This window comes from Fukomys damarensis, unplaced genomic scaffold (genome assembly GCF_012274545.1).
Source record: "Fukomys damarensis isolate Sample0158 unplaced genomic scaffold, DMR_v1.0_HiC HiC_scaffold_36, whole genome shotgun sequence".
Classification (NCBI taxonomy): Eukaryota; Metazoa; Chordata; class Mammalia; order Rodentia; family Bathyergidae; genus Fukomys; species Fukomys damarensis.
Window position 1 is genome coordinate 30,178,937 of NW_022900948.1, and position 19,344 is coordinate 30,198,280.

At 46.6% G+C, this 19,344-nt stretch overlaps 1 protein-coding gene across 4 annotated transcripts in view; it reads left to right on the plus strand.

The window, feature by feature from the left end:
- Positions 1–19,344, plus strand: part of Znf618 (zinc finger protein 618) — a 103,514-nt gene that overhangs the window by 18,196 nt on the left and 65,974 nt on the right. For all 4 annotated transcript variants that reach the window (XM_033758967.1, XM_010639419.2, XM_033758968.1 and 1 more), the window contains exon 2: positions 3,973–4,016. The gene's annotated coding sequence lies outside the window, so the exon portion shown is untranslated. The remainder of the gene's footprint in view (positions 1–3,972; positions 4,017–19,344) is intronic.

The following is a 19,344-nucleotide window of genomic DNA, read 5'->3' on the forward strand; positions in this document are numbered from 1 at the left end:
TGCCCTAGAGCCAGCTAGAGATAGGATTTTTTTTTTTTTTGCTTCATTCTGAAAAAAAAAAAAAGTAATCATATAAGACAGCTTAGCTGCTGTCCTCCCACTCTCTAGAATTTTTAATTTCAGCTGTTTCTGCTTGGATTTATTTCCAATATTCCTGCTCGGCTTTTCAATTTCCTCAGTTATTAAATTTTAATTCAGTGCATTAGCATTTAAATTAAAAAAGGGTTTATTTTATCGAAATCGTTGGCCAGCCCCCATCCCGTAGCACACGAATTGCCTGTTTCTGCCATTTGCACAAAATGTGAAATGCAGCTAATGTCTTACAACTTACATTTGCACAAATTTAGAAATAAAATTTCTGGGTTTGGAATAATATTTTCTTTCCAAGAAAACCCTTAATAAGAGAATGGAAAAGAACAATTTAACATTCATTTGGGAGGGAAGAGGAAGGTCTAATGAAACTAAATATAGCCCTGCCCAGGTCCTGTGGAGAAGCTGGTGAATAAGGAATGGGTGGAGCTAGGAAAGGGGGATGGGCACCGTGGTGGGCTGGAGGCTTGGTTCCCTTTGCCCCCAGCCACTAAGTGAATCCCGTGCCACATTTCATTTGCCACAGAGAGCCTGGTTAACGTTGACATAAAGATGTTAAGAGAGGAGGGACTATGATTTAACCCTCTGCCCCACCCCCATTTTTACCGATGGAGAACCTCAGGTCCAGAGAAAGAAAAGAGCTTGTGAAGTTCAAAGTGAGACCTAGACAGAGAGCCAGGACAAGACATCCTTTGTCACAGGAAGCACGTGACCCCTTGGTAGAAAATGATGGTGTCACATAGCAGCCATTGAATTCCCGTTGCCTGAGTGGTTACTGCTTATACCAGGTAAGGGTTGGGGCCTTACTTGCATTGTGTTCAATGTGGTTTCCACTGAACCTTAGGGCTGTGGTGGTCTGCTGGACCCTTGTGAGATGGGACTTGCAACATGGGATTCTGGGCCGTCCAGGGTGATCGGTGACTTGGTCACCTGCTGTGTGATCTTATATACCATTCTATCCTCCTGTGCCTCAGTATCTTGGATGCAATCAATGGTGGCCTCTCTCTCTATGGCTATGGTTGTTAGTGGTTGATAGAGTTACTGTACAGCCCTAAGTACTTTTGTACGTGCCCCCTTACTAAAGTTATAAGTCTGACACCAGTCCTGTGAAGTAGGTCCTAGGATTCGTTCTCTCACAATTTGCAGGTGAGGAAACTGAGGCCTCAGCAGCTCAGGTGACTTGCTAAAGATCACACAACTAAAAAATGGCAAAGGTAGGACCCAGACTCAGACTCTACTACACCTTGTGCTCTTCAACTTTAGTTCATACGGAGAATCAGGTCAGATTATGCTAGGAAAAGGAGAGTTTTTGGTTTAGGTTGAATTATAAGAAATTGCTCATATTAGACCATTGTAGTCTAAGAAAAAGGCAGCATCGGAGTTCAGGTTAATCCAAACACAAGGGATCAGCATGATTTATTTGCAAGGACACGGACAAAGACAGCCAAGTGTCATGTTGATCTACTCTTGAAAGTTGATGCTGTCAGCACCTTGGGCTTGAGCTGCAGGGGCCAGGAGCCTGTGCCCTGTCATGATAGTGGGCCTTGGTTGCCATGTGCTGTGACACTGACGTATGCCATCTTGGACGTCTTCCACTGCATCCATTGTCCACTACCATGTCATCCGTGCCTGCACTTACACTAATGGAGGGACACAACCTCACTCTGCCCAGGTAGATGGTCCTTGTGCCTCCCACAGCTCCCGGACCTCAGTGCCACCACCTGAGTCTCTGCAAAAGGATTTCTTTTAACAACTATCGGGATATGTCTAGCATTCTGTCTGTTTTATAAAGATGAGTGGAAAACAGAAGTTAGTGTGGCTGCCAGTAATGCGAGAGAAAGAAAAGCAAGAGTGGAGATTGTCAGGTGTGCCAAAAGCAGAGTCTCAGATCCTCCCTATCTTATGATATGTTCAGTGCTCTTTACTTGGTGAACCCTAAGTAAAATTGTGATGGCAGAGGACAAAAATGTGTGAGCAGTGGTGTAAGTACACACCTAGGTGGGAAAGGAGAGAGATTGTTTGAGATTTTGGTTTCTTAACGCTCTGGGTCTGAACTTCCACCCTCTATTACCCGTATCTCTTAGGATATGAACATTAAAACAACTTTGTTTACAGGAATGCAAAATGTCAGAAAGAGGCTGCAACTGGTCCTGTTCCTTTGGTCCCGGGGAAATGATACACAAACCACTTCCAGTCTTCTTGTTTCTTTTGTTGAAATTGAATGCTCAGATCCCATTAATTTCCACTTCCACATCTTATTTTTCACCGTCCCTGGTCATCCTTTTTCATTTTCCTCATGTGGAGCATGGGCTCTGTGATGTCACTCCACTTCCTGTTTGTCTCTCTCGAATGTTGGTGGGAGATGAAGTCTTCCAGCGCCTTGGGTGTGACTCAGAGGGACTTTTCGTAACTGACTTTGAGGCAGTGCCCCTCTCTGTCCTCTCCTGTGAATTGGGAATATTGCCTGTGTGTTGTGGAGGACCTGTCAAGAGTCAAACGAGATGAGGCATTCACTTCCTTGCTGTAGCAGTTGGTGGGAAGTTACCCAGGGGAGGAAGGCAATAGCCACAGGGCAGGCAGGCACTGGATGTAAGACCAGAGGAAGTGGTGGGGACTGAAGAAGCAGGTAGGTCAGCCCCAGCTAGCTGCCGCTCTGTGGAACTGTGTGTCCCTAGGCTTGTTAAAGTGAAGCAGGAAATCTTTGGGACAAAACCTCTTTACTTTATATGTTATTGGTTCTTTTGAATGAAGTCCGCCATCTGGTTTCCCAGTTTGCAACTTCTTGTAAGCACGTCTCAAAGGTAGTAGCTCTTTTACTTTAGATCCCAAATTCTTCATCCACAGACCTGCATCTGAAAAGCTTGGAAACAAAAAGGTTGTAGCGGATGGACAGCAGAATTTGATCGGAAGGGAAGTGAGGCTGCTTAATGGTTGCCAGTCCTGTGCCTGTGTAGTGTTGCTTGTGCTTGTGTCACCACTGAAACATCAGGGTGCGTGATTACTCCCACAGACCCTGCTGGGCTGGTTCAAAGTACAAGGCATATGTGGTATTACCTTTCTAAACGTGGAAAATTTTTGAATTTGTGAACATGTGCTCTAGGTTTTCAGACCTGCATTACTCTACTGTGATTCCTCTTATTACACAAGTTTTGAGAGAGCGAGGGAGCGCATTTCAGCCATGGTGGTGGAGGTCATTGTTTGTCATCTTCACCCTCCCTTGGCCCTGCATCCTGGTCTCCTTGAGTGCTGGCCTGAGAGTCAGGACTCCACGTGTTTGTCATTTGGTCCTCATGAGACTTCAGACATCTCTTTCTGTACCCAGAAGCCTTAGTCTCCTTATCTGAACCAGAACTTTATGATTTCTGAAAATTTCATTTGGTCAGCCCTATCTCTCTGTCCCCCACCCCCAAATAAAAGAGATTAAGAACTGGCACTCTCTTACCTTCCCCTATTCATAGGGTTGAGGGGGACAGAATATTTTAACATAATAGGATTTTTCCCCTCCAGTTGGTAGGAATAAATCTGCAGCTACTGTTTTATTGGAAATCCCAGCTGAAAATAAAAATGGTGCAATTCAATCTCAGATTTAACTGGTTACTTACTTTTCACAGAGTCCCTAGGGCTGTGTGGTTGCTAGGTTTGTGTTGGCAGTGGGTGCTTGGCAGGATTTAAATGGCCAAGCAAATGGGGTAAGGGAGTGTTCTGATTCTCTTTCATCACTTGGGGTAGGTTTTTCCTGCCTGGAGGAGTGTGGGGCAGGGGCTGAGGGCCTGCTCACCTTCTGTCTGAAGGCTGGTGTTCAGCAGAGATTGGTGGGACGGCAGTAGGGAGAATCTCTGTCTTGAGCCTTGGCTGATGGAGGTATTTGGGTTTCTTTTGCAGGCTGACGGAGCCAGTGCGGCTGGAAGAAAAAGCACCGCCAGCAGGTATGCCCTCCACACTGCTGGCACTCCTACCCTTCCCTATCTCTGGTCTTCAGCTACTGCTCTGGTTCTTACCTTTCTCCTTGAAGGATGGATGATCTAGACATCCACACTGCCCCCGGGGAATATGATGTTGTGAGCAGTACTTCCCATGCGCCCTCTATGGGCGTCTGTGACTAGAATCCAAGCGTGACTCGTTCTTGCTCTGGTCTTTGGTTACTCACATTGGGGAAAGCTTAGGGACAAAGCCCAGGTTGGTGAGCCCCACTGTCAAAGCATGAACTCCAAGGGAGCATAAACTCCTTTTAGTGTTGAATTCCTTGGCTGGAGGGTCAAGTCCAGAGCAGGAAGGTGGGATACTCTGATGAGCCAGATCAGGGTCAGTCCCTACCGTGGAAGCTGTCAGTAGATGGGAGAAGGATGGTCTCCAAAGGTAAGTTGCACCAAAGGAGAGAGTGAGGGATACTAGACCAGTCCAAGATAGGAATGTTACTGCAGGTGGCACAGGTAGGCACTTGGTGAATGTCAGCATTGATACTACTGCTGGCTGTTGGGCTAAGCAGAGCTGAAGCAACCATGTGACCTTCACTTGGGGCACTGGAGGCAGGAAGAAGGCGAAGGATAACCAGGAAAGATGGCTCCTAGCTTAAGCATAAAACTCAGAATGGGCTCTGGGGTTACTTGCTGGACTTGAGGGTCAGATTGTGAAGGCCTAGAAAAGAGTTTGCTGGAGTAAAGAGTTTGCATGTTAGCCCATAGCCCACAGAGTACCAATTCTTTAAAATGTTAATGGATTTTGGAAGGGTTCTTTTTGTGGGCATATAAAATTGGAGGGCAATAGTTTAAACAAAGTCAGCAATTTTTTTTTTTGCAGTGGGACTTTTCAGAGCCTTTTCTGTGCTAAGTTGCGTGCCTGGGAACATCTTAAGAGAGAGATGAGAATGTCATGTTTCTCAGACTTCATTAACCTTTGGATGTAGAAACCAGACCACGAGCTCAAACCTGACCAAGGGGTGATGAGGATGAAAAGTAAAGAGATGCAGAATTGGGTTCAAATGTGGAGGGCCAAGGGGCCTTCAACAGAAAGCCCCAAGTAACTGGCGCACCTAGGTTTTATTTACTCAGACATGGGTACAGGCAATTAAAGCTACACCAGATTCATGTGTCTCCCACCCTCCATGGTACATAAACAGCAGGATCTCAGCTGTTTTTACTTTTCCCTGCAGCATATCAACATGCTTGCATGCCACCTTTCCTCTTAGTGATCACTGAGGGGGCCAAGTAGGTCTCAGTCTTCCTGTTTGGTCTCCCACATTTGGATACTTTTGTTGAGGTTCACTCTATGCATGAGGGTTCCTTGGAGCACACTTTGAGAATCCATCGGGAGTACTAAAGTTCTTTGGGCAGAAGAATAATGTGTTTGGCTTTGTGTTTCAGGGGGATCACCCTGGCAGCCTTTTGCAGGGTGGATTGCAGATCATGACACACACAATTCATTGTGACCTGGAAATATTTTAAGCCTTGCAGGCCTGAATGGCCTCTGACAGTTTCTCAACTGCCAGAGTAGTATGAAAGCAACCATAGATAATACATAAATATGTACATAAATGGTAGTAGCTTGCTGACCCCATCCTAAATTGCCTCCTGCCTGAGAGCCTTTGCATGGAATACGCTTTTCTATCTTCCCAGGTTAGTGCCCTTCATCTTTCAGGCCTCAGTTTAATCTTCCTCTTGGGGAAGCTTTCCTTGATCCCTTCACTCAAAGCCCTGCTGTCCCAGCCCATGACCTATGTCCTTCACAGTGTGCTTACATTCCTGAGTTACTCCAAAGCTTGTGTGCCTTTTTGCTTCTGATGTCAGATTGCTGGCTTCACAGGACAGGGACCGTGTCTGTCCTGTGCACCACCATGGGCCTGGACCCTACTAGGCACTCACTGGATGCTGATGTGATAGATATACTGAAAGAAAGGGGAAGAAGAGGGGTGATGCAAGGATAGGAAATGTATACTGAAATGAAGGGGTTGGAGCTCAGAAGGGTAAGACATCCTGGCTTGGATCTGTGAATGCTGTGGTGATCCATGCGGTGAGTGGCTGTCCAGAGCGCTGTTTCCAGGACCCCTGCTGGTGGATTTAGGTAAGAACATTGTGTGAGACTGGCCTCCAGAGTGCTGGTAGTCCTTAAATTATCTTGCTGGTGTCCTGAAGTATTCCTTGGATCAGAAGAAGCATTCACTTTTTGTTGATGAAACAAAATGCCTTATATACACAATTTGAAGAGAAGAACTTATGCTGGCTCACAGTTTTAGTCCATGGTTAGCTGGCTCTGAAGAAGAGACATCATGACAGAAGGGCATGGTGGAGGAAGGCTGCTCACCTCATGGTGGCCAGAAGTAGAGAGTCAGGGGAAGAGCCTGAGAGGAAGGGGCCAAGGATTTGATACAGTCCTAAGGTCACTCCTCCGTGACTCGACACAGACATCCCTCCTGGGTCTCTCAAGCCAATCAAGTTGACACCGAAGAATAAACATCACGGAAGGCCAGGATTGGAAGGGGCCTGGAATTTATCTCACCTGGCCTCTCAGTGTAAATACAGGGAGAGTCCACAGTTTTGGAGGAAAGGTCCTGCTGAGGGTCATGTGAAGAATGAGTGGCCATGTCAGGCCTGGAACCTGCTGGGGCTGAGTTTTTCCTGCACAGTGCTGCCGTGCTGAGCACAGGTTTAGCAGATCATGGCACCTTCTGCCCACAGTCATCGGGTGCTGGCTGTAGTGGGCTCAGAGCTGTGTGCTGTGGACTCCAGTGGACCAGAAGCAGGTTCATTCATTCAGAAGATGTGAGTGGCTTTGTAGGCTCTGTTCAAAGTGCTGGTTCCACAACAGTGCGCTGAGAGATGAAGCTCCATCCTCCTCCATCACTCTTTTTCCTTTTTTCTCTTTCTTTTATGCAGGGTCTTCACACTGACCTATATCCCTGGTGGACCTCCTCTTTTTAAATTTTGAGATAGGGTCTTGATACAATGCTTAGGCTGACCCTTACATCGTCTTTACAAGGATGTGGTCTTTCCCCTCCCTGTCTAATGTATGAACTCCTTCCATGCCAGTGGATGTTGTGAATATTCAGAGGACAGCAGTTGGGTTTTCCCACCGTGGCCATACCTTCTGAATCTATGAATGCAGTGCTTTCAGCCCATGGCTGCAGTCGGTGGGGGAAGAGTGTGGAGAATGATTAGAGATGCCTGCCCATTCAGCAGAGGGGCAGGGCGGCTCCTGTGCTGTGTCTTTTTCTCTCTGTGACTAGCCTGAGATTTCCACCACATATTCTCAGTGGCCGAGCCCTGTGTTATTACCAGGGCTCTATAACATGCATCAGGAAGGGCCAGCCCAAACCTCGGGGCCATGTGCGATTTGAGGTGTGAACACAGAATTCCTGTTCATGACAACTGCCACGTAGTCAGGGTGTCCTTGTCAGGCTTTGAGCTCCTTTGTTGTATTTGCTCATTAATTGTGTGTAATCTCCCTAACAAGGAGGTGCTTGTATTATTTTCTTTATAGATGAGGAAAGGGAGGCACAGAGAGGTTGACAGGCCTAAGACTATCTCCTTGGAAGGAAGCTGTAGAGCTGTTTGCCCAAATCTCATTTGCCTGCTATGTGCACTTGCCTGCCGTGCCCTCTTGCTTCTGGGCATGAAGTGTCTGGTTAATGTGAGTTCTAGGAGCCTGGTATGGCCAGAGACTGTGCCAGAGCTTGGCAGCCATCAGAGGGCAGTGACACAGTAAGGTGATACTGATTCTATGGCTAGAATCAACGGCATCCTGAAAGTTAACCCAGTGTGGCTGGATAGGGACTTGATATTCACATAAGTGAATGACACATTCAGGCACCAAGAGAATATGAGCAGTGGCCTTAGCTAGTACCACTAGGTGACGTTGACCCTGGCTATATGGGGTTTAAGTGGGTGGCACTTGGGAGGGCATCAGAGCTCATTTAATTCCTGCTTCCAATGGACCTAATAAAGGTTTTAAAGCTCCTTAATCTTAAAACCAGGCTAGAGTGCCATGGGTGGGAATGACCATGAAGGACCCCTGCCTTTCTGACATGGCCTCTCTTCCCAGCCATGCCACAATGTGCTCTGTTATTGCACCGAGTTCTGCTTCTCTCCCTGTGCCTTCCTTTTGGCCTGAAACACACAATTTTGTTACTTTTCCAGAGGGCCTCTGGCTTAACCCCAAAACCAATAGCGTGGGCTGCTAAGGAATTAGTGTTAAATTGAGGGGGACAAGGAGAGGTGGTGTTCCTGATCTTAAGAAACAACCGAATGTGGTTTACTTTACTTCTCTGGAACCCAGCCCGAGCCTATTTTATAAGACCAGTGATCCCGCTCTTGAGGTTAATGTTGACCTGGTGTGCAGGTTACAAATTACGGCAACAGCCAGACCTTACTTGCTCTAAGAGGCAGGGGGCCTGCAGGGCCTGAACTGTGGAAAATGTAAAGGAGGTATGGCTTTTGTACTCAGGTAAATGCAGTCGCAGGCTTGCTGCAGTGGAGAATGATGCCTTTCTTGTTGGCTGAAGGCTGTCAGAGTGGAAGCACTCCATTGATAATTTAGTCTAACCCCTTGTTTTCGAGATCAGGCAGCAGTGAGAGAAGAGGTCAAGTGGTTCACTGCTCCTGTGTATTGAGTTGCCTAATAAGTGGACAGAGTCTTTGAGGCAAGAGGTTGGGAGGAGACGATGGTAAGATGGTAAAACCAAGTCTCATTCATTCACTCCACATACTATTTCCTGAGTGCCTACCATGTGCTAGGCAGTACCCTAAGGAGCTAGGGGCACAGCACTGAGCAAAATAGAATTCCCTGCCCTTATAGAGGTGGTGTTCTATGGGGAGTGGGTCAGATGTGACACATACCTAGCTGTGGAGAAAGAGAGGGAGATCAGGAGACCTGGAGTGGGTGTTTCTTCTTTAATTTGGATAGTCAGGAAAGGCATTGCTAGGGATGTGATCTGAAAGAGATAAGGGACAGAGGTAGGTAGTCATTGAAGAAAGTGCATTCTAGGCAGAGACAGTAACAGGTGCAAAAGTCCTGATGCCTGAGTATGAACATGCATTAGAGCAACAGAAACAAGGCGAGTGTGGGTATGTAGGCCCTTGGAAATAGTTGTCAGGACTTTGGCCATGACTGTAAAACTAGGAGCCACTGGGAATTTTGAGCAGAGAGATGATGTGGCATGTTTCAGTTTTAAAAGGATCATTTTGGCTGCCAAGAGAAGAATAAGCAGCAGGGGGTAAGATGTTGTTACAAGCGATGTTCCCAAGGGTTCATAATAGATAGGACCTTAGAAAGTAGGTTAAAAGGTGAGTTGCTGAAGGGCTGCTTACTTTCAGGCCAGAAGACTCTAGATTGTGTAGATCCAGAAGATGTACAGCCTCCTGCTTGTTGTGGGGTGGCCCCAGACTGGGGCAGTCTAACCCCCGTGATGCACCACTCTGCATGATCTCTGCACTCCCTTCCTGAGCTTAGGGCACTGTCTTTACCCTCTCTGTAGTTGTAATGAAGGTCAGGCAGCTTAGCACAGAGTTGAAGAGTCCAGACTGCCTGGGTTCATATCCCAGTACTACCCATTGCCTGGTTGGTTCTGTAATGTTGGACTAGGCATCTAACCTCCTCCTGCTGTAGGGTTCTCATCTGTGAAGGGCACTGTATTAGTTGTGCCTTCCCATTATTGTCGTTGAGGTTTAAGTAATGGTGTGTATACCCATAGCACAATGCCTGGACCACAGTAGGTATTCGGTAGGCATTTATTTTTATTTTTGTCACCACCACATCACCACCGTGTTATCTGAATGTCAGTGCTTAGGAGAGGATAACAGCAGTGGCAGCTGATTTATTGATGAGTGTCTAGTTACTTTTCTCATTGCTGAGACAAAATAGCTGATACCCATAGTTAAGAGGAAAGGTTTCTTGTAGCTCAGTTTGTTAATAGTTTCACTTCATAGTTAGCTGGCTCCAAGGAAGGGTGGAATGGCAGAGCAGGCAGGAAGAAGACAGCAAGCAACAAGGAACAACAGGAGCCCATATTTTATCCAGGTTACCTGCCCTTAAAGTGGGTAGCACTCACACCCTTGATCCCAGGATCACACACCCTATATCCAGCTACTTCTGAAAAGCCCCACCTATGACCTCATGAGGTTTGGGGGACCTCTAGATATAAGCCATAATGGGGCCTGCATAGTGAACAGGGTGGGGATGGGGTTCATGTATGTGGAGGTCCCCCCAGGATCTAGTCACTTTGCCTTGTACTTTATACATACCTCATTTGCTGCTCTCAGCAGCCCTGTGAAGTAGTGACAGATGTCCTTTGTCTCCAGGAACAATTGATGATTGACTCACTGGAGGTCGCCCAAACAGTGAAAGGCTTTGGATCTAGCTGAGTCTTATCCTTAAGCTAAGGTCTTTCAGCAGTGGACCATTTAATCATAACCACATGTATAAGGCTGCATAATTCTTCAAATAATCTCTGAGCATTTTGGTTTCAGCAGCCAGATAAAAGTTGTCCTAAACAAATTAATTTCATTTGCACAAAATTTCACAGTAACTGTGTGCCCAGTACTAGTCATTGGACAGTTACAGCATTAGCAGAGTGAATTATTTGAGAGCTGGTATATTTTCACCAGGAGACATCTTCATCTTGACTCTAGGCTTCTGTCCTATTGGTGGAGCTCAAATTTGATGCCCAGAGAGGGCCATTCTCACTCTACCAAACTTTGGACAAAGTTTGTCCACAAAAGCATAAATTGCAGTTGCCTCTAGGGGCTCATCTGCTTATCCTAAAGAGGCCAGTTATTTGGTGGGCAAAGTTCATTCTACTTAATTAGCTACCATTAAACCTAGACACTGTAAATAGAGAAGATTCTGGAAAATCAGAGGCAGCTTTAGGCCCTGGCAATAGCTATGGCAATGAAACCACCAGTCACATACATCAAAGTTCTCAGGGTCGTTTTTGCCAATCTGAGAGTGGCCCTGCAAAGGGAATTGAGTGGAGTCCACAGGGACCCTCTGCTAGGCCCAGTCATGCAGTACAAGTGCTATTTGTCCCCTGTGAGCCGATTAAGCTCTTCTGGTGAACCTGGGGTTATCAGTCCAGAGCACACACAATCTGGTCTTGTCCTGAAGAAGCACAGGCTTGAGTGGTCACTAGGAGGACTGGCCAGTTGCTTCTTGGGCCCGCATGACCAAGGCCTTGATCTGAGAAGCTCATGCTGTAACTTCCTGTGACCACACCATGTGTCTAGCCCTATTCAGGGGAGAGAAAGCCTGACACTCAGCTTGTGCTTCCTGTCACTGTATTTGGAGTGTGCCTGTGAAGGTGGGGTGACCTGCACTCTCGAGGATCCTGCCCGCCTGCCCCTGCAGTGAATCTGGCTGAGGTGTGTCCCAAGTCCTCTTCTCAGCCACGCCTATCACTCCTTTTGTTTTCATGCAGGCTGAAAATTCTTCTACTTCCATAATAAAGTACTCCATCAGTGGCTTGAGAGCTTATCTTTTTCGCAGTTTGACCAAACTTCCATCTTTAGTCTAGGGAGTAACTTCTAGAGATAGGGAAACCAACCAACAAATAAAAAACCCCCACCATTTACTTGGTCCCTGCTATGTTCAGTTGCCCCTTAGTATCTTTATGGGATTGTGTTCAGGACCCCACTGGATACTGACTCTGAGGAAGCTTAAGTCCCTTGTATAAAATGGCACATAATCTGGGCACATCTTTCCGTATACTTGGAATCATCTCTGAATTACTTACAATACTGACACAGTGTAAATGCTATATAAACGGTCGTTCTACTGCGTGAGAAGAATGTCTGTCTGTGTTCAATGCAGGTGCAGTTTTGTCCTGAACATTTTTGATCTGTTAAATCTGTAGATATGGAGAGCCCACTGCGTATGGTGCCACACTGGGTACCAGATGTACATCTGTGTTAATCTTCTGAACTGCCCTTAGTGGTCAGTATTAGCATCTCTGATTTACACATGATGAATTGAAGATTTGGGCAGGTTAGGAGACCTGTTAACAAATCCTACATCAAGTTTCTTGTCCCCAGACAACTTGGGAGGCTAGACCACAGGTGAGGGAATCTCAGTTGAACATCCAGGGCAGTGTGCCACCACCCAGCGAGCAAGCCTGGGCTGGGTGTCCCAGTGGAGTGCTGTGGTCAGAGCTTCTGGGTAGCACACACCTTGGCGCTGGGATGGGAGGACTAAAAGGTGGAGGGGAGGCCAGTTGTAGCGGCAGGAGGATGAAGCACATGGCAGGGATTGCAGACCATCTGCTGGTGACATGGGCAGGTTGGGGCTGGAGCAGCAGTTCTACCGGGAAGCTTCTTTATCCTGTCATTCCTGGGAGGAGCTGAACATCAGACAACAGAAAGGGACAGGTGCTAAATGACAGCCTCAGCAGGAAATAAGGTCGGTGGGCAGAAGGACAGCGGATCCTGTTCATATGTGCAGCCCGAGAATGTGGGGACAGCCTCACTCTTTTGTTGTGGAGCTTCCTGCCCTCTGGGATCTGCGTGGGACCCCGTGCGTGCCCCGGAGGGTCTCTGCCATGGAGAGAGTGGGCATGGGCCCCCTTGTGACCTCCATCCCCCATGGCCTGGGCCTGCAAGGTGGACAGATCTGTGAGCAAGGACCCAGCGGGGAACTTTGCAGAGAACAGCGCTAATGGATCAGAATTATGCCACTGCCAGACCCCTGGAAAACAAAGTCTGTGTGTCTGTTTAAAATGCTGTTAATGTTAATTCCTTTTAATGTTCAACCTCCTAGGTACCATAGGACTCATGAAAGAAGGTCCTGGCTTTGACCAGCGAGCCCCATCTAGCTGAAATTTGGAATTTGTCACTTGATGTGTTTCCCCTGTCTCTCACTTTTCTCCACTTTAGGTTTCAATTAGCCAGGGAATTTACTCCTAATATTTAGGTTTTAATGCTGTCTTTCAGAACTGCAGTATTACCCAGCATTGTGGCTGACTGACACAGTACATTGAAGAAAATTAAGTGCCTAAAAATTATCTCAAAGTAATGATATATTAATGCATTGTAGGTTATTTTGAGTTTCTAGACTGTTAAGAGTTAATAGGTTAATAGTTTTAATTTATTTAATCTTTGCTGCTTGACTATTTATTAAAATGTATCAGTGATACATGACAGAACTGGAAATGCAGACAATTTGGAGGGTTATTAAGGGACAGGTGGTGGTATGAGGATTTGAAACTTGGGTGACATAGGACAGACCCAGGCCCAATCCCAGTGCTTCTAGCCTGAGGTCTCACTATAGATCCTCTTCCTCACCTCTTTTGGATTAGTGTTGAAGCTGCCACCCTTGCTCCCATTATGACTTCTGTCTTTGCCAGAGCAAACAGGAGGCTCTTCTTGCCCAGAGGATGCGCTGGAGCACCCTAGTCATTTGAGCACATGGCAGGGAGAGCCAAAGGTGACCAGTGTGCACCAAGCCCATGCACTTTTCTCTGTGGAGGAGATAGAGCCCTCTGTACTTGGTTGCATTCGTGCTACTTGTAAGTGTCTAGTATATGCCAGTCCTGTCTGTATGCTAAGGAGACAGCAAGTACCAGCTCATCTTTTGGAATACCTGCTGTTTAGTTGTGTTTGATCATTCATGTAACAGGTATGTTTGTTCTTTTCAGAGGAGAAAGCAAAAATTATCCAATCGGTTAAGCCTAGGCTCTGAAGTCAGGCAGGCCTGGGAGAGTCCTGTTTTTGTCATTGGGCAGGTATTTTTCCAATCCTTGCCTTTCTTACTATAAGATGAAAACTGCCTATGTGTAAGGCATTGTGTAGAACAATGAGGTGCTGTCTATATAATGTGCAGTGCTGCCCGCACCTGGCATGCCACAAGCACGTGGTATATCAGAGTGCCCATCACTGGGCTCCACGTTGTTTCTGCCATCTGCAACATCCCTGCATCAACACCAGCATCACCTCTACCTCATATCCTGACATGTTTAAGTCTGGTCGTCTTCTATTAGTAGTGGTCAGCGAACCTTGGAAGACACCTGGTGGAAAATCGGGTGGCAAGGCACAAGGCTACAAAGTGGTGGGTTGTGGGGCAGAGCCCTGGCCTGTAGAGGTCTCCCAGTTATGAGAAGTCTCTGGGGGAAGGGGAGAGTTTGGAGCAGGGCCCATTAAAAGTGGGAGCAGCATTTCTAGAACCTCTAATGAGATAGCCAGAGGGACAGCCAGCCTATTCCCTGAGCTCCTGAAGCTGTGCTAATCAGTGCTCATCCTGGTGACCTTTCGTTCTCAAGACAGGATGTTAGGATATGACCAGGATCCATTATCTTGGCATTTCAGAAGGTAGGGAGATAGTGTTATGTTTAAGAAAGTCTTCAGTAGAAAGGATGAGACTTTGACACTCAAGGAGTAAACTTCACTTAGCTTCCACGAGATACCTCCACCCACGTTATGCTGGGGTCAGATGAAGGCGGCATCACCCTGTTCCATTTGCTAAAGTGGTGGAATCATCGACAATAAAGGTGCCGGTGAGGACTGACTGCAGAGAGGGTATCGTAGTGCCAGCACTGGCCTTCCCTGGCTTACTTGGTAAACAGGCTCTTACTGACCATCTGGCACATGCCACTGTTCTGGGGGCAGTAAAGAGCAAGATCAAGCCCTGTTCTTTTGTAACCCACATTCTAGACAGGGAAACAGATGATAAAATGAACAGAGAGTCGACAGAGGATGTTGGCTGGGTAAATATTGAGGAGCCACAAATAACTTTTGACCAAGGAAGGATCTCACCTAGCTTATTACAACAGCATCTCTTTGGCTGCTGGTTCAATGTAGATTTCAGATCACTGGGAGTGGGAGCTGGCGGGGTGGGCTGGGGTGGAAAAGAGAGAGAGAGAGAGATGAACTGACTCTTGTTTCTGGATTGGATTACAGGAGAAAGGGGAAGGTGACTTGAACCAGCTGGTGGCTTAGGGTAGTTAGGAAGATGAAATAGGTTACCTGTTTTTATAGGTAGAGTTGATAGGTAGAGTATATAGGTAGAGTTGGTAGGTTCATTAACAGGGGCTGAGAGAGAGGAAAGGGCCATTGAGTCCAATGTAAAGAGCTGGAAGGATAGAATTACTATCACCCAAAGCAGAAAAGGCTGTGGTTGTCTGATCCTGTCATCTTAGACCACAAGTTTTGGTAGAAAGAGCACTAGGCTGAGAGGCAGATTTACCTGTTGGAGTAGAGAATAGCAGTTGCTCCGTTTGGGACTTGTTAAATGTCAGGTACCAGTTAGGCCTCCCAGGAGGAGGTCTCAAGTACATATTGTTTGTGCAGGTTTAGAGTTCATGGGACAGCCCCAAGCTGGAGGTGTTAACTGAGATTCATCATCACATAGCTAATACTTATAAAGTATGTGCTTTCACCATATCCCTGAGGGGGTGAGTGGGGATAAACATAGAAGAGGTTCTAGACCTGATCTTTGGGCCCTGTCAAGAGAAAAGGATTGGGAGATGAAGCGGCTTCAGCACAAGGCAAGGAGTGGCCATCAGGTGGGAGGCCCTCAGTGACTATAGAGCAGCGAGGGAAGAGTTGGATGGAGGAGGGAGGGAGGCTCTGTCAAAGGCGGCTGATAGAGGTTGCGTCAGATGGAAGCCGAGAAAGGACCATTGATTGATTTAACAGCATCACAGGAGACCTCAGGGAGCAGCTCTGATGACGCAGTAGAGCAACATCCTCATCAGACTTAAGAAAATTTGCCAAGGGAGGACCACTGACATCTGGAAGTAGTAGCAATCATTTGCACTTGGATAATTGGTGCCTGGGTAGATGGCTGAGTTGGAAGATATTGTTAGTGGGCAGCCTGTACGGCAGGGTAATCATGGACCCTAGAGTTGAGACAGGAGGTGCATTCATTCATCTCACATCTCATGCATCTGTGCATTCTTGGAGAGTGTATTTAAACTCAGCTTGATACTAGTTAACTCTCATTCCTAAGGAGAGGAGTCTTTTAATGAAGTTTTATCATAGAAGGAATTAAGCAAGGTGTTATTGCATACCATGATAAAAGATTTTTCCCCATTCTTAACATCATTTCAGGTGGACGAGGCACCAAAGCAAAGGTTCCTTTTTGGAGGAAGTGAACTGGTCTGCAGGCTGAGTCTGGGGCTGTAGACTGATGTGCAGGGAGACGCATACACCCAAATGGGTAAAGATCTGGTCTCTAAAGGCTTTAGACGTCTTGGATTCCAGCTTGCTCATTGTGTAGATGGGAAAACTCAGTTACAGGAGCCAGATGTGGTGGTGCACACCTATACTCTCCGCACCTCGGGAGGCTGAGGTTGGAGGATCATTTGAGCCCAGGTGGTTGAGACCAGCCTGGGCAACACTACGAGATCCAGCCTCAAGAGGAAACAAAATTTTTAACAGAGCACCAGGCAAGATGACTGAAGGAATTAACAACAGAAACAGGACTGAAATCCAGGACTTTTCCTATTTACTATAATGTGGTAGAGCTTCTGATATCAGCATTTTGATGGGACAGTGCAGAAATTGTGCCTAGAAACAACACCGTCTGACTCTTGGGCCTCTAGTAGCACCTGGGAATCTTGCTCCAACTTCCTGGAAATGGAATGTCCTTGGGGCTCAGATCCACTGCTAATACGTTTCCTGGTTGCACTGTCTTAGGCTGCAGGGCTTCATGGTAACAGAATAAAAGCCACAAGGAGGATTTTCAGACTCAATTCATCACTCAGAGTGTGACCTTGGACATGCCATTCATCTACCATGTGTATCGAGTTGCTACTGTGTGCTGGCCATTGTGCTAAGGCTGGAGTTATGGAAGTGAACAACAGACATGAGCCTGATCTGTGCTTTGGTCTCCCCATCTGGCCACAGGGCTCTTATGAACTCCAGGTGGGATGAGTGGGTATGAGTGCTTGAACTTTCAGGTAAAACTCAGAGGAAGAGGCTTAATTCTGCAGCCTCCCTGGCACAGTCTTGGGGCACAGTGTACTGGCCAGACACGAGATGAGGGATGAGTAAGAGCAAAGTGAGTTAAAACCAAAGCTAGTAGAGAGCTGTGCTTTATAAGCTTAACTGCTTTGATGCCATTTCTTTAGATTTAGTCTTATATATCAATTGCCTGTGGCCATGATAACAAATTACAGTCATTTCCCGTTGTCCACAGTTTTGCTTCTGTGGTTTCAAAACTATAGTCCGAAAGAATTAAAGTGGAAAATTCAAGAAATAAACAATATGTAAGTCTTAAATTACTTGCTATTCTGCGTGGTGTGATGAGATCCCATGAAGTTGTGCTCCATGCTGCTCAGGACCTGAATCTTGCTTTCATCCAGGCTGTCCACACCGTCGTACATGCTGCCTGCCTGTTAGTCACTTAGTAGTTGTCTTGGTTATCGGAGCCACTGTCTCAATATCACAGTGCTTGTGTTTGTATTTTGTTTTTCTTTAATAAAGGCCTCAAGTGCAAGAGTAGTGATGCAAAAGAGGCACCAGGGTATAAAACATGAAAGTACAAATTAGGCTGGTGATGTGTATGTTGAAGAACATAGGAGAAAAAAATATATAAATAAGGCTTGATATTATCCACAGTTTCAAACATCTGCTAGGGGATCGTGGAATGCCTCCCCCACAGATAAAAGGGAGCTCTTGTTCCACAGACTGGGTAGCTTAAATCAACAAGAATTTATTTTCTCACAGTTCTTGTGGCCTGAAGGCCGAAGGTGTGGCTCAATTGTACTCCCTCTGGAGGCCCTTGAGGAAAGTACACCTGCTCCTGGTAGCTGTCCGCATTCCTTTTCTTGTGACCTTACTACTCTGGTCAGGTGGCCGCAGCTTCTTCTCTTGTAACTTCTCTTCTGTCTGTCACAGGTTTCCCGGTGTCTTACAGTGTCATTTGTTACTGCATGGAGGGCCCACTGGGTAATCCAGGATGAGCCCGGTTCCAACATCTTTAATGAATTACATCTACAAGGACCCTTTTTCCAAATAAGGTCATACTTACAGATTGTGGAGTTAGGACATGAACATATCTTTTACCCCACCATAGGGAGGAAGAAGCCCAGATGCACATATGTCAGGGAAAAAGCAAAGCTGTGCATATTGAAGGTCAAGGCAATGGGCTCTTAGAGCTCTACTCAACGCCACCCTCCCCATTCTAGCCTTGCGGGTGCCTCTGAGCCATTGCCATGGAAACCCTGGGCCTTCAAGGAACACACTTTGAGAACCATTGCCTAAGCGAAAGGGCAGGGCTCTTAGAGATTTCGTGGGCAGAGATCCGTCTGGTCTGGCTCTCTCCTGGCAGCTGGGTACAAGCAGTGGCCGGTGACCACAGACGGCAGATACTCACTGAAACATATTCTTTAGTGCCCAACTTTGGATTTTATGTTGAAGTGTGACTTGGTTTAAATATAAAATTCATAGCATATCTTGAGCAACTATTTTGTAGTTATCTATATATAAATCTATTTTACAGCGACACAAATAGAATAGATTATGGAGTGTCAGCATGTAGATAGATTCCGAGTGCTTTTTCACTAATATACCTAATGATTCGTGCTGAGAATATCCAAGGACTCCACTGTACATTTAAATGGATATAATTAAAATAATGAGCTCTATTTAAAAAAATGATATATGAAAAAAATTTTTAAAGAAGTTTGAAAGAGCTGCACCACTAATTCAAAGTGATATAAGTACTTCTACAATTCCATTGTTATTAGGACACCTAATTAAATGCAAAGCATCCAAGAAAAGCAGTGTTGAGCTTGTAAATCTAAAGCGCCAAAGTCAGGGGAAGGGAGGGAAGTTGTCTGTGTCCTTGGTGCCGTGAAGCCTCGGTGCATCATGGTTAAAGGGCCGCCTGGCGGCTGTGTGTTCTCGTGCCTGTGGGTGCGAGGGGTGGCTCCCACGGGCTAAGCCAGGAGCCTCACAGGTCACAGAGTTGCAGCTGCATTACACAGTGTGGGCTCTGATTGCTTGGGGTGCAGTGTGTAAGCAGAATAACTGGGAGGCGTCTGCCTTCCCATGGGAGGAGGTCATTTCCCTGTGCCTCTCCCCCACCCCTGGTGACCTGAGGCCTGTAGTTCAGTGAAAGGATGAAGGACGATTTTGCTCAAGTCCCAGCTTCGCTGCATCCCTGTGTCTTAAGAGGAGAGGGCTGTTCCGTGATGCAGTTGTTCCCAGGTCTGTGGCATGTGTGTGACTGTCCATTCTGTAAAGTATTTCTGTCCCATTGGGCCCTCAAGAATCCCAAAAGGCTTGAGTCCCATTTCCCACTTTCCAGGAGACAGGTATTCTGATCATTAGG